General features: G+C 47.2%; 1 protein-coding gene across 3 annotated transcripts in view; it reads left to right on the top strand.

Annotated features, from left to right (window-relative positions):
• peb (zinc finger protein pebbled) overlaps nucleotides 1-14,810 on the top strand; it is a 674,329-nt gene that overhangs the window by 462,687 nt on the left and 196,832 nt on the right. The window contains exon 1 of one of the 3 annotated variants that reach the window (XM_071665410.1): nucleotides 7,206-7,875. The exons of the other annotated variants lie outside the window; for them this stretch is intronic. The gene's annotated coding sequence lies outside the window, so the exon portion shown is untranslated. Of the gene's footprint in view, nucleotides 1-7,205; nucleotides 7,876-14,810 lie in introns of those variants that run through there. 3 annotated transcript variants of the gene reach the window in all.

The following is a 14,810-nucleotide window of genomic DNA, read 5'->3' as shown; positions in this document are numbered from 1 at the left end:
GATAATCACCTGTTCCCTCCCAATCCCCTGGGATAATCACCTGTTCCCTCCCAATCCACTGGGATAATCACCTGTTCCCTCCCAATCCACTGGGATAATCACCTGTTCCCTCCCAATCCCCTGGGATAATCATCTGTTCCCTCCCAATCCCCTGGGATAATCATCTGTTCCCTCCCAATCCCCTGGGATAATCATCTGTCCCCTCCCAATCCACTGGGATAATCACCTGTTCCCTCCCAATCCACTGGGATAATCACCTGTCCCCTCCCAATCCACTGGGATAATCATCTGTCCCCTCCCAATCCACTGGGATAATCACCTGTCCCCTCCCAATCCACTGGGATAATCATCTGTCCCCTCCCAATCCCCTGGGATAATCATCTGTCCCCTCCCAATCCACTGGGATAATCATCTGTCCCCTCCCAATCCCCTGGGATAATCATGTTCCCTCCCAATCCACTGGGATAATCACCTGTTCCCTCCCAATCCACTGGGATAATCACCTGTTCCCTCCCAATCCACTGGGATAATCATGTTCCCTCCCAATCCACTGGGATAATCATGTTCCCTCCCAATCCACTGGGATAATCACCTGTCCCCTCCCAATCCACTGGGATAATCATCTGTCCCCTCCCAATCCACTGGGATAATCATGTTCCCTCCCAATCCACTGGGATAATCATGTTCCCTCCCAATCCACTGGGATAATCATGTTCCCTCCCAATCCACTGGGATAATCATGTTCCCTCCCAATCCCCTGGGATAATCATGTTCCCTCCCAATCCCCTGGGATAATCATGTTCCCTCCCAATCCACTGGGATAATCATGTTCCCTCCCAATCCCCTGGGATAATCATGTTCCCTCCCAATCCACTGGGATAATCATGTTCCCTCCCAATCCCCTGGGATAATCATGTTCCCTCCCAATCCCCTGGGATAATCATGTTCCCTCCCAATCCACTGGGATAATCATGTTCCCTCCCAATCCCCTGGGATAATCATGTTCCTCCCAATCCACTGGGATAATCATGTCCCCTCCCAATCCCCTGGGATAATCACCTGTTCCCTCCCAATCCACTGGGATAATCACCTGTTCCCTCCCAATCCACTGGGATAATCACCTGTTCCCTCCCAATCCACTGGGATAATCATGTTCCCTCCCAATCCACTGGGATAATCATGTTCCCTCCCAATCCACTGGGATAATCATGTTCCCTCCCAATCCACTGGGATAATCATGTTCCCTCCCAATCCACTGGGATAATCATGTTCCCTCCCAATCCACTGGGATAATCATGTTCCCTCCCAATCCCCTGGGATAATCATGTTCCCTCCCAATCCAGTGGGATAATCATGTTCCCACCCAATCCCCTGGGATAATCATGTTCCTCCCAATCCACTGGGATAATCATGTTCCCTCCCAGTCCACTGGGATAATCATGTTCCCTCCCAATCCTCTAGGATAATCATGTTCCCTCCCAATCCCCTGGGATAATCATGTCCCCTCCCAATCCTCTGGGATAATCATGTTCCCTCCCAATCCCCTGGGATAATCATGTTCCCTCCCAGTCCACTGGGATAATCATGTTCCCTCCCAATCCTCTGGGATAATCATGTCCCCTCCCAATCCCCTGGGATAATCATCTGTCCCCTCCCAATCCCCTTGGATAATCATCTGTCCCCTCCCAATCCCCTGGGATAATCATCTGTCCCCTCCCAATCCCCTGGGATAATCATCTGTCCCCTCCCAGTCCCCTGGGATAATCATCTGTCCCCTCCCAATCCACTGGGATAATCATCTGTCCCCTCCCAGTCCCCTGGGATAATCATCTGTCCCCTCCCAATCCACTGGGATAATCATCTGTCCCCTTCCAATCCCCTGGGATAATCATCTGTCCCCTCCCAATCCACTGGGATAATCATCTGTCCCCTCCCAATCCACTGGGATAATCATCTGTCCCCTCCCAATCCACTGGGATAATCATCTGTCCCCTCCCAATCCCCTGGGATAATCATCTGTCCCCTCCCAATCCCCTGGGATAATCATCTGTCCCCTCCCAATCCCCTGGGATAATCATCTGTCCCCTCCCAATCCCCTGGGATAATCATCTGTCCCCTCCCAGTCCCCTGGGATAATCATCTGTCCCCTCCCAGTCCCCTGGGGATCATCAGTTCCCCCTATGTTTACAGGTCACCATATGGGTGATCCGTTACGTCATCGCAGACATTCCCCACGTGTGTACAGGTCGCTCCTCGCCACCATATGCTAATGTCTCCATGTTAGTTAACATGTATTTCATATGCAAATGAGCTCCGTAAAGCCCGGGAGACCAGCGTAACACTTCCACCTGCCTACCTGTGACGTGATATATATATATATATATATATATATATATATATATATATATATATATATATATATATATATATATATATATATATATTTCTTTTCTTTTAAACTATTCGCCATTTCCCAAGTTAGCGAGGTAGCGTTAAGAACAGAGGACTGGGCCTTTCTTGGAATATCCTCACCTGGCCCCCTCTGTTCCTTCTTTTGGAAAAATTAAATAAAAAAAAAACGAGAGGGGAGGATTTCCAGCCCCCCTTCCCCTCGCTTCCTTCCCTTTTAGTCGCCTTCTACGACACGCAGGGAATACGTGGGAAGTATTCTTAATCCCCTATCCCCCAGGGATATATACCCCAGGGTATATATATATATATATATATATATATATATATATATATATATATATATATATATATATATATATACCCTGGGGATAGGGGAGAAAGAATACTTCCCACGTATTCCCTGCGTCTCGTAGAAGGCGACTTAAAGGGAAGGAAGCGAGGGGGGGGGGGGCTGGAAATCCTCCCCTACTGTTTTTTACTTCGAGAGAAGGAACAGAGAATGGGGCCAAGTGAGGATTTCTTTATTTTTTTCCCCTCTAAGGCTCAGTCATTTGTTCATGACGCTACCTCCCTGAAGCGGGAAATGGCGAATATATATATGGCGTCCTAGCTACGTCTCTTCGTTGTATATCAACTGACTGTTATATTTCTCTCTCGTGTCTCCCCTGATGATGTGATTATTACACGAAAGTGCACTTGGGAACTTGTCGTGTTTCATTTTCCCCGTGGATTCCTAGGAATATATATATATATATATATATATATATATATATATATATATATATATATATATATATTAATATATATATATATATATATATATATATATATATATATATATATATATATATATCATAGTGGCCGGGTCTTGAACACTCATATATAGGTCACAGTGACCTGGTGTTGAACCCTCATATCTGGGTCACACTGACGTGGTTTCGAACCCACGCGCCACACCGAAGCCTAAAAACCAACCACCACATAGCCGAGCCATGGAACAAGCCAGGGATAGATGTGGGACGGACGCGGGACAGACGCGGGATAGATGTGGGACAGACGCGGGATACGTGTGGGTTAGATGTGGGAGAGATGCAAGATAGATATGGGATTCAGGATAGATGCGGGAGGGACGTGGGATAGATGCGGGATGGACGTGGGATAGTGACGGGATGGACGTGGGGGGATAGACAACTGATGGAGCAGCGTCTGGTGTTACCAGTGTGGCCGGTAGTGCCATACCTTGCCATGATAATTCTCCCCTCCGTTGCCATATACGTTTGGAACGCCGCCTCTACATATTTTTCCCCCGTGGTAAATATTCTTATAATAAAAAAAAGGGACTTGAAAATAGCGACGCATGAACCAGTCCTAGCCCTGCTTAGTAAATAAACCGATAAAGGTGGTTTAACGTGGGTATTAAACGTGGAAATAAAAGTCGTGGAAAAAAAAAAGAAGGCACACAATTCAAATGTGTCGAATATCGGCTGGAAACATTTGAATTATTTCTTGTACGTTATAATGACAATAGTGAACCCCACAACAGTGGTTTGACAGAAAAAAGAAGGAAACTTATATATGTGGTTTAGTATGGCAGAGGTCAGTTAGAGCCATAAACACTGTTTGCTATGGTCAATAAACCCGTCAGCAGGGGCCTCGTACGTCTGGCAGGCCCGGCACCTCATCCCCCCCACCCCCTCCCCCACACCCGTTTCCCCTCCCTCCCTCCCTCAACCCCATAAACGCCTCCCCTCCCTCTTTCACACCCCCCATCACCTCCCCTTGCTTCCCTCTCTCTCCGTCTCTCTCTCTCTCCTCCCCTCTTCCCAATTTTTCCCCCCTCCTCCTCACCTGTCGGACACACACACTCTCTCTCTCGCTCTCTCCCCTCCCGTACGCTAGGCACCGCCCAGTATTGACCTTTTTTTTTTTTTTCACTTTATTCACTTGGTGTGGACATGCCACCCAGCCTGGGATGTTGCTCTCTCTCTCTCTCTCTCTCTCTCTCTCTCTCTCTCTCTCTCTCTCTCTCTCTCTCTCTAGGCAGCCCTACTCCCAGTAGGAGGGAATCGTGGACGCCTTCGGAGTGAGGATTTCTTGGACGAGATTGTACTGCCAGTGAGTGATGCAGCCTCGCCCAAGTATGACCCCCACCCCTTCCCCACCCCCACTGCAGGCGTAATCCGGTAACTCCGTGTATATATATATATATATATATATATATATATATATATATATATATATATATATATATATATATAGTGACTCGTACACTCCCAGTTTAGTTTTGCCACTTCAATGATATGATTTCAATAATACGAACTTGAATTGATGCACATTGATGGCAGCTGTGCGAGATATTTTCGTCCCCTGACATGTCACCGAGGCATGTAGGATGGATGAACGTCGTCTGCCTCCACAAGGTGTAAATGGTGGAGATGTAGACTATGATGGCTTCTGATGATGGTGTACGGGGAACGTGCTGAAGGTGTGTGTGTGTGGACGAGTCTTAAAAATGCCAGCATCTCTTCCTCTTGGCGTGAAGGACATAAAACAGAGACGTGGTCCCTTGCACCGTCATGTGGTCCATGGTGAGCGGGAGGTGGATGAGTATATTCATAATGATCAGTAGTGAGGTCTAACCTCCGTGCTTTTATTGATAATATGTCTGAGTTATATACCATGTTTACTACACTCTGGTGAATACTGCCACTGAGCCCCGACTGGCCGGCATAATAACCTTGCATTCTGGTTAGTGCGTTTTCCAAAGCGCATGTGACGTTTTCATTGATAACAACCTGTTGACTGTGTTTCGTTTTCCTCGTGGTTATCAGCAAATACACACACACACACACACACACACACACACATATATATATATATATATATATATATATATATATATATATATATATATATATATATATATATATATCTTTTCTTTCATACTATTCGCCATTTCCCGCATTAGCGAGGTAGCGTTAAGAACAGAGGACTGGGCCTTTGAGGGAATATCCTAACCTGACCCCCTTCTCTGTTCCTTCTTATCGTATAGAAGACCACGTGTAAACTTATCGTATAGAAGACCACCTGTAAACTTATCGTGTAGAAGACCACCTGTAAATTGATCGTATAGAAGACCACACTGTAAACTTATCGTATAGAAGACCACCCTGTAAACTTATTGTACAGAAGACCACCTGTAAACATATCGTGTAGCCATGGAGGCGCAATTAATGAGAGTCGCGGATTTCAACAGAAATATGTCTTGCGTCTATGGTGCTGAGTCTATTCTACAGCGTATCAGTGGTACTGCTTTCAACTCCTCTCGTTGGTCAGTCCTTCCGTAGGTTCACAATCCTGTTGAAGCGCAAGTACTCTAGCCTCATTCGAGGCAAAACATTGGCCCAGGAGGTTTATATTTTCTTGCCTCGGGAGTGTTAAGTAATAGCCGGAACCATCTTAACACACCCTCCATTCGTTTCTGTGTGTCTCATTATGATCCAAGACAGACAACGAGCGTATTATAAACTCATTATGTGGACAAGAAGGTGAATTGTTTGCAAATTTTATCAACAATAATGTTATCCAATTTGTATAGACCTTGACTAGTATTAAGGTTATAATTCTTTGTGTATTTGATGACAGAAGATTCAATGATATTTCTCGTGGTAATAGAGTTAGAGTTGATAACTGAGATGGCAGTACTCCAGTCAATGCAATGATCATAGTTTTTAACGTGATTAAACAAGGCATTTGATTCTTGTCCTCTTCTTATACTATATCTATGTTGCTTAAGTCTGACAGAAAGATCCTTACCAGTCTGCCCAACATGAAACTTATCACAAATTCTACATGGCACTTTATAAATGCACCCAGGCGAATTTTCTGGTGAGTTCCTGATTAAGATATTCTTCATAGTATTATTTTTGCTGAAGGCGACATTTACATTAAAGGATTTAAGGAACATGGGAAGTAAAGTAAAATTGATATTAAGAGGGAGAACTAAAAGATTCTTAGTGTCAATGGGAGGTTTGGGCTCAACTCTATAAAATGATTTCTTTGCACTGGGAAATTTATCGTGTTTCATTTTTCTCGTGGACTCTTAGGAATATACTTGATCACGCGCAAAATTGTGATCCTTTCCAATATATATATATATATATATATATATATATATATATATATATATATATATATATATATATATATATATATATATATATATCTAGTTCAAGCACCCATCTGTCAAACAGGGAGGATGAAGAGCTGGGTTGGCTGTGAGTCAGCTACCCCGTCCATGACCCCGAACTCGGGCCCGTGAGAGCCATGGGTGACAGCGCTAAGCACCGCACCGCGGAGGCTCCTCTGTGTGTGTGTGTGTGTGTGTGTGTGTGTGTCCCCTCAGCCGAGGCGTCGCCGCCCCCTCCCCCCCCCAATCCTGTGCCCCACACACCCCCACCCAGGCTCTTCCTCTCGCACTACCTCTCTCTCTCTCTCTCTCTCTCTCTCTCTCTCTCTCTCTCTCTCTCTCTCTCTCTCTCTCTCTCTCTCTCTCTCTCTCTCCCATCCCGCAGCGCGTGTGCGAGGGGAGGAGGTGAGTCAGGGTGCAGGCAGCAGTGTGCCTGTGGCCGCCAGAGGGCAAGGTTCGCCCCCCTCCGCTCCCACCGCCTCTCTCTCTCTCTCTCTCTCTACCTGGACCACAGCGGAACCCTCCCCCCCTTACCCCCCTCCTCCCCCCCCGGCACCACCCACACAGGAAACCCTCATATTATTCTCTGGAAACCTTTCATGTGTGTGCGTGTGTGTGTGTGCGTGTGTGTCTGTGCGTACCCGTGGGGCAGAGAACATATTCATGTGTGTGTTTATATATATATATATATATATATATATATATAAATACATATATTCCACCTGTACACAGAAGTGTCTTTGTGAGTGATATCAATAGAAAACGAAAATAGCTGGAATTCGTATACGTGTATATATGTTTGTGTGTATATATACATACATATATATATATACAGATATATGCATATACGTATTGACGGTCGTCTGGAAAAGCCCTGAAACAGAGCGACCGCCCCAGACTGGAAATTTGACCGAGTGGATCTTCAGGAGGAACGTGTGGAACGCTGCACACGTTCTCTAGGCCACGCACCAGGACAGTACGGAGTGAAGCGCCTCCGTCGCCCTCGCGCCAGCGGTAGCGCCACCATACGAACGCTGTGCCCGACTCCACAAAAGACACCAGTGCCGTCGGCACCGAAGCGGTTATCTTGGCCGTCGCCAGCATCGCCCCGTGGCCCAGCCCCGGTGTCTTGGGAGGCCTCTGAGGCCGGCAAGCGCCCAGGTCGTCAGCCACATCCCACGGGCCGGGCCACTTCGCTCTCCAGTGTGGACCAACGGCTGGCCACCGCCACGCCACGCCACGCCACCCCCCACTGGTCGTGCCACTGTGTGGAGGTAAGTCGTATACTACCCCTCACACATCACCCCCAGACACACCAGGTGCAGCCCCCTGATACAAGGGGTGTTTGTGTGTGTGTGTGTGTATGGGGAGCGAGGGCTCAAGCCTCACCTACGTCTTATAACACCACCTCCTCCATCTTCTCTCTCTCTCCTTCCTCATACCATTTCAACTATTTTGGGGCATTAGAAAAAAAAAAATAACAGTTTACACGACGTTAATCACCGCCCGTTGTAAATAGCCAACCTCCGCGGCTGGTAAATTGGGTGGTTGAGGGTGTAAATGAAGTGTAAAATAAGGGGTTGTCGTGTGTCCCCCCCCCCAAGATGTCGCCGAGCTGTGAAGGGCGCGGGAGTCGTGCGTTGACGTCACGAATGATTGGCCAGATGCTCGGGCGACTCCGCCTCTCCGGAGATCCTGCCTGCCCATTGGCCGCGCCCGGCGGGAGATGAAATGATGCTGCGCCGCCATTGGGCGAGGCTGGTGGGATGACGGGATGCAGAATCCAATGGGAGACGAGATGAAGTGATTTAGTCACGTCAGAGTCCTCCCGTAACTCTTTTATTTTGGACAATCTAGTAATATTTCTAGTTTTTTTTTTACATATATCTACAACGTTTATATATTTTTTCAAATAACTGATAAATGTTATAATACAGATGTAATTTATTTCCGTCTTTAGCGTGGCTTTATAACGAACACGGGTTGGGGGGGTGAGGGGTAGGGGGGGGGGAGAGACGACAGCCCGCGTGGAAGAAGGGCGTATGTGTGAAGTTCGCGTGACCAGCTGACATATTCCGGTGTTACCGGGCGTACACCGTTGATCTGACGTGGAGCGACACCACTTATGTCACTTATTGATTATCCTCCCAAACCTGGAGGGTGGGTGGGAGGGGATGGGGGGGGGGGGGGGGGGGAAATAACGCGTCATCATTTTTAAACGACAGTGGTGTATTGTGTGTGTGTGGGGGGGAGGGGGGGGTGACGCCGCTTGGAATATGTGGCACCTTGAGTGCTTTGGGATGTGTGTGTGTGTGTGTGTGTGTGTGTGTGTGTGTGTGTGTGTGTGTGTGTCGTGTGTGTGTTTGTGTGTGTGTGTGTGTGTGTGTGTGTGTGTGTGTCGTGTGTGTGTTTGTGTGTGTGTGTGTGTGTGTGTGTGTGTGTGTGTGTGTGTGTGTGTGTGTTACCGCACGTTGGCGGGAGTACACGTATGTACGTTCGTGCGTGTGTGAGTTTCGTTTTCGCATATACAAAGATTAATGATAATCGGGTCATTGGTAGGGTCATGGAGACATGAGGTCAGGCCAGACGCTTCGCACACACCAGGCGGTCTGGACGAGACCGCCTGGTGTGTGCTCGTGTCGGCCTCGGTGGTGTTAAGAACTGCAACCCAAGGAAAAGGGGATCTCCCGGTACAGGATATGATGGTGGAGTAGCCTCTCCCCAGAACTGAGAGATGAGGTCCAGGTGGTTGATGGTGGAGGGAGGGAGGAGAACCAGCTGTGTGTTTAGCGCCTAATGACTGACTCGAAGTGCGAGCGTGGCCGGAGATGATCTTGTGTACCCCATTTTCTGCACCTTTTTCGTGATGTGCCCGTTGTGTGGTAGGTGGGGAGGAAGACCAAGTGGGGGAGGATGACTATGTGGGGGAGGAAGACTATTTTTGGGGAGGAAGACCGTTGTCGGGGAGGAAGATCATGTGGGGGAGGAAGACCATTGTTGGGGAAGAAGACCATCATTGTGAGGGAGGAAGACCATTGTGAGGAAGAGAAACCATGTGGGAGAGGGAGACCATGTGGGGGATGAACACCATGTGGGGGATGAAAACCATGTGGGAGATGAAGACCATTGGGGGAATGAAGACCATGTGGGTGATGAAGACCATGTGGGGGATGAAGACCATGTGGGGGATGAAGACCACGTGTAGGATGAAGACCATGTGGGGGATGAAGACCATGTGGGGAAGATGAAGACCACGTGTAGGATGAAGACCATGTGGGGGATGAAGACCATGTGGGGGAGATGAAGACCATGTGGGGGAGATGAAGACCATGTGGGGGAGATGAAGACCATGTATAGGATGAAGACCATGTGAGGGAGGGAAAGCTTTGGAAGAATAAAAATTGTTGTGTAGATATTTTGAAGTTCAGGTTCAGGTCTTGTTTGTTTTTCATTATTATCGTGTGTGTGTGTGTGTGTGTGTGTGTGTGTGTTAGCGCACTCATCCTGCAAATTCTCCTTTTTTTTTTTTTTTACAAACAGTTTCCTCTGTTCCACAAATAATCCTGTGCACTCATACGCTGTCGACTCAACACTACATTCATCCACATCATTCACTTCTGCTCCTCCACTTCCTCCTCCTCCTCCTCAACCTCCTCCTCCTCCTCCACCTCCTCCTCCTCAGCCTCCTCCTCCTCCTCCTCCTCCTCCTCACCATGATGTGCAACTCGTCATGACATAACTTCCTCAATCAGTCAATCAGTTCTCGGTCAGTACAAAGTGGGTGATCACCACTTTGTACTGACCAAGACTGATTGAGGAAGTTACGAAGTGGTGATGAGCCACTAGCATAGACTCCAAGACCCAGTTTCTACCCATCTCTCTGTCGTGAATTCCTCACAGCTTTCCTCTCTCCTCTCCTTTGACGGTCCTGTAATTCCACCTTTCTTGACGCATTGTCCATACGTGGTATTGGTGTAACGCCCACACTTCCTGGGGAAAAAAAACCCACATTACGGGAATTAGCTAAGTCTGCTGCCTCGTAAGAAACTTGGGTAGTCCTGGTTAGATGTCGAAATGTCTTTTCTTCTGAACAGTTGATCCGTTTATAGAAAGGACTGATCCATCCTTGTATGGAGTACTGCTCTCACATTTCGAGTGGTTCTGGCTCTGCGTCCTTACCTGATAGGGTTGGAGTCGAAAGCCGTCGTATTCAGTTGTCGTGCTGTCGTGTTCAAGGGTCGTGCGGACGTGCTCAAGGGTCGTGTTGTCGTGCTCAAGGATCGTGCAGTCGTGCTCAAAGGTCGTGCGGACGTGCACAAGGGTCGTGCATTCGTGCTCAAGGGTTTGGCAGTCGTGCTCAAGGGTCGTGTTGTCGTGCTCAAGGGTCGTGCGAACGTGCACAAGGGTCGTGTTTTCGTGCTTAAGGGTCGTGCGAACGTGCACAGGGGTCGTGTTGTCGTGCTCAAGGGTTGTGCGAACGTGCACAAGGGTCGTGCAGTCGTGCTCAAGGGTCGTGCACGAATGTGCGAAAGGATCATGTGTTTCTATTTCCAGCCGTTGGAGTGGGAATAATATCATCAGATTAAAGAGATGAATCACTTACATAACTTGATCAATGTTAAATCAAAGATAAATAGATTATGATGCTATAATTCTCCAGAGTCTGAAGATACAGGAGAAAAAAAAGGATTTTTATTATGTTTTGATTGTGTGGGTGAGCTATGGCCGTGAGTCTCCCATCTTCTAAATGACATTCTGACCGTTTTCTTTTCCTCAATATTTTCACATTTGTAGCAGTAGTAAGAATGATAGTAATAATAATGATAATACTAATCATGATAATAATAATTATAGTAATATTGAAAATAATGATAATGATGATGATAAAGACCAGATGATGATAATGATAATAATATAGACAATAATGTTCGTGGTCTTATGTCGTAACACACATTACATTTTCTTACGTTATTTCTCAAAGTACATATTGTTTACTCTTCGATGTTTAATTCTTAATTTGGCATAATTGGCCTGAATTCTTAAAGACCAGATTAGAGCTATTATGTGCGCAATTAACAGAAACGGTAATTAGTATCACGTTTTCGTATTACAGTAAAGAGATTGTGAACATTGTCAGTGTTAATGTAATTATTGTGATATATTGGTATTACATTGTAATTCGGTCATTTTCATTAATGTTTCGGGTACTTTCATATATTTTGATGACTTGGAACGATTCACTGATTTCGCTCGGCGTGTTTCCTCTTTTTTTTTCGGTCGATATCAGCTGTATCGGGATGTATCACTTTGCGTTATCTTGATTTGATTGATAAGCGAATGATATCGGCAGGATTTATCGGTGGCGTGAGCGAGAGGGATGCGATTCCCATAAGTTTACTAGTGGTTGGTCAGGGGGGGGGGGTGATTCGTAGTGTTATCGGTACATCGGGTGACCCATTACTGATGTGATAGATGGAGACAGGATAGTAATGCAGAAGGCTCCTCCTCCCCACATCCACCACTCCCTCCGGCACATCAGCCGGTAGGAAGATAACAATGAAGGAATACCACGTAGTACAGATAAAGTATACTAACTTTGAAATTCTATAGGAAGAACTTCAGCCGCTGCTCGGTAAAGAGATTGTAGCACTTGCATATTGGCAATCTTGAAGAGGTTTATCCACTCATGACTGATGAAATCCAATCCTCTTTTAGCTGTTACTTCAAACGTATAATTTGTCGACACATTTGTACTTCTCTGGTAGACTATGATAGTTTCCTGTTGGTCATCTGTTGAGGAAAGATTACCTCCATCTTGTATTGCATCTCTTGCTACAGGTGTTTATGGTCACTGCATCTTCGTCTTAACGAAGCGAAGATATCGTGTGTTTATAGATAGTTTCTCAGTATTTACCAAGCTTCCGGGAGATCTCTTCCCTCTCCACTCGTATGTGTGACGGAATGATATTTGTTGCTCATCTCTGTGTGTGTTCCAGTCTTTTTTTTTTCTCTCTCTCTCTTCCCTCGCCTTTGGTCAAGTTAGGTGACCCAAGAGGGTGACCCAGCGTGTGCTGAGATGTGACCTCCTGACCCAGGGCGCTGCGCTCAGTACCTGTAATGTCTTTGTCTTTCCTTTCCTCTGTGTAGTTGTCTAATTCTACGCAGGTCAATAATGCTAAGTGTACGTTAGGTCATAAGTGACCCTCATTCCAAGGTCTTTGTCTTCCTCGTTTTCTATGGGGCGTCTGTTGTGCATTTTGGATTCGTATTTTGTTTTCTTTTTTTCTTGTCAAAATGCGGGACGGTGAGGTCGCTTCTGCCGCTATAAGGTAGAGTGGTGAGGTCGATGTACCACCACAAGGTAGAGTGGTGAGGTCGATGTACCACCACAAGGTAGAGTGGTGAGGTCGATGTACCACCACAAGGTAGAGTGGTGAGGTCGATGTACCACCACAAGGTAGAGTGGTGAGGTTGATGTACCGCCACAAGGTAGAGTGGTGAGGTCGATGTACCGCCACAAGGTAGAGTGGTGAGGTCGATTCTGCCGCTATAAGGTAGAGTGGTGAGGTCGATGTACCACCACAAGGTAGAGTGGTGAGGTCGACGCACCGCCACAAGGTAGAGTGGTGAGGTCGATGTACCACTTCAGTCAGAATAGTGAATTCGACCCAGCGCTACCAGGTATAATGATATGGTCGACCTAGCACCAACAGGTAGAATGATGACGTCGACCCACCACGACCAGGTAGAGTGATAAAATCGACCCACCACTACCAAGGTAGAGCGATCAGGTCGAATCACCGCAGAACGTAGAGTGAAGGTCGATCCACTATTCGGCAAGTGAATGAGGTCGACCCTCCACTGCCAGGTAGGGTGGTGAGGTCGAGCAGAGTAAAGTTCCCGGTCGCTCAGTCAGTGGAATCGATTTATCGGCGTTATCGGCAGATCAAAATCTTTTATATCACCCGATTCTTATTAACTACCGATTTCTGTTATCGGCACGCTGGTTACTGGCTTATTCGCTCACTCGGCGAATTGGTGATATCGGCAGCTCATTTAAGCCGATTATGATGATGTAAGAGTAGCCGATAACACTGTCCATAGTTATGGCCATTGTTGTCTAGGGTTAGTTAGGGCGAAACTAGGGTCATCTACCCCACTAGGGTAAGCCTAGTGAAGGTGAAACTAGGGCCATTTCCCCCACTAGAGTAAGCCTAGTTAAAGTGAAGACAGGGCCATCTACCCCACTAGGGTAAGCTTAGTGAAGGTAGAACCTAGGCCATTTACCCCACTGGGGTAAGCCTAGTGAAAGTAAAACGACGGCCATTTACCCCACTAGGGTAAGCCAAAGTCGTCCATTTACCTCACAAGGGTAAGACCTCAAGGGTGATGAAATTAGGGTCATTTACCTCAGCCGCTTGCCTACATTAGGGTGGGTATTAGGGTAAATAACACCCACCCACTTACCCTAAGGAAAGGCAAGCGTCAGGTGAGGAGGCATCAGCTTAAGGGAGCACAATGGTCACGGGAATAAGAGCAGCTCAAGCTGGACGAAGCTTAACTGAGAGTTTGACCTGACTTAAGTGACTACCTTATTGCTGTTTGGGTAATGGGATGAGAGCTGGGATGCAGTGGGATGAGAGCTGCGATGCAGTAGGATGAGAGCTGGGATGCAGTGGGATGAGAGCTGGGATGCAGTGGGATGAGAGCTGGGATGCAGTAGGATGAGAGCTGGGATGCAGTGGGATGAGAGCTGGGATGCAGTAGGATGAGAGCTGGCATGCAGTGGGATGAGAGCTGGGATGCAGTAGGATGAGAGCTTGGATGCAGTGGGATGAGAGCTGGGATGCAATGGGATGAGAGCTGGGATGCAGTAGGATGAGAGCTGGGATGCAGTAGGATGAGAGCTGGGATGCAGTAGGATGAGAGCTGGGATGCAGTGGAATGAGAGCTGGGATGCAGTAGGATGAGAACTGGGATGCAGTAGGATGAGAGCTGGGATGCAGTAGGATGAGAGCTGCGATGCAGTAGGATGATAGCTGCGATGCAGTAGGATGAGAGCTGGGATGCAGTAGGATGAGAGCTGGGATGCAGTAGGATGAGAGCTGGGATGCAGTAGGATGAGAGCTGCGATGCAGTAGGATGATAGCTGCGATGCAGTAGGATGAGAGCTGGGATGCAGTAGGATGAGAGCTGGGATGCAGTAGGA

The sequence above is a fragment of the Panulirus ornatus genome, chromosome 1 (assembly GCF_036320965.1).
Source record: "Panulirus ornatus isolate Po-2019 chromosome 1, ASM3632096v1, whole genome shotgun sequence".
Classification (NCBI taxonomy): Eukaryota; Metazoa; Arthropoda; class Malacostraca; order Decapoda; family Palinuridae; genus Panulirus; species Panulirus ornatus.
Note: the sequence above shows the minus strand (reverse complement) of the source record. Positions and strands in the feature narration are given on the sequence as shown.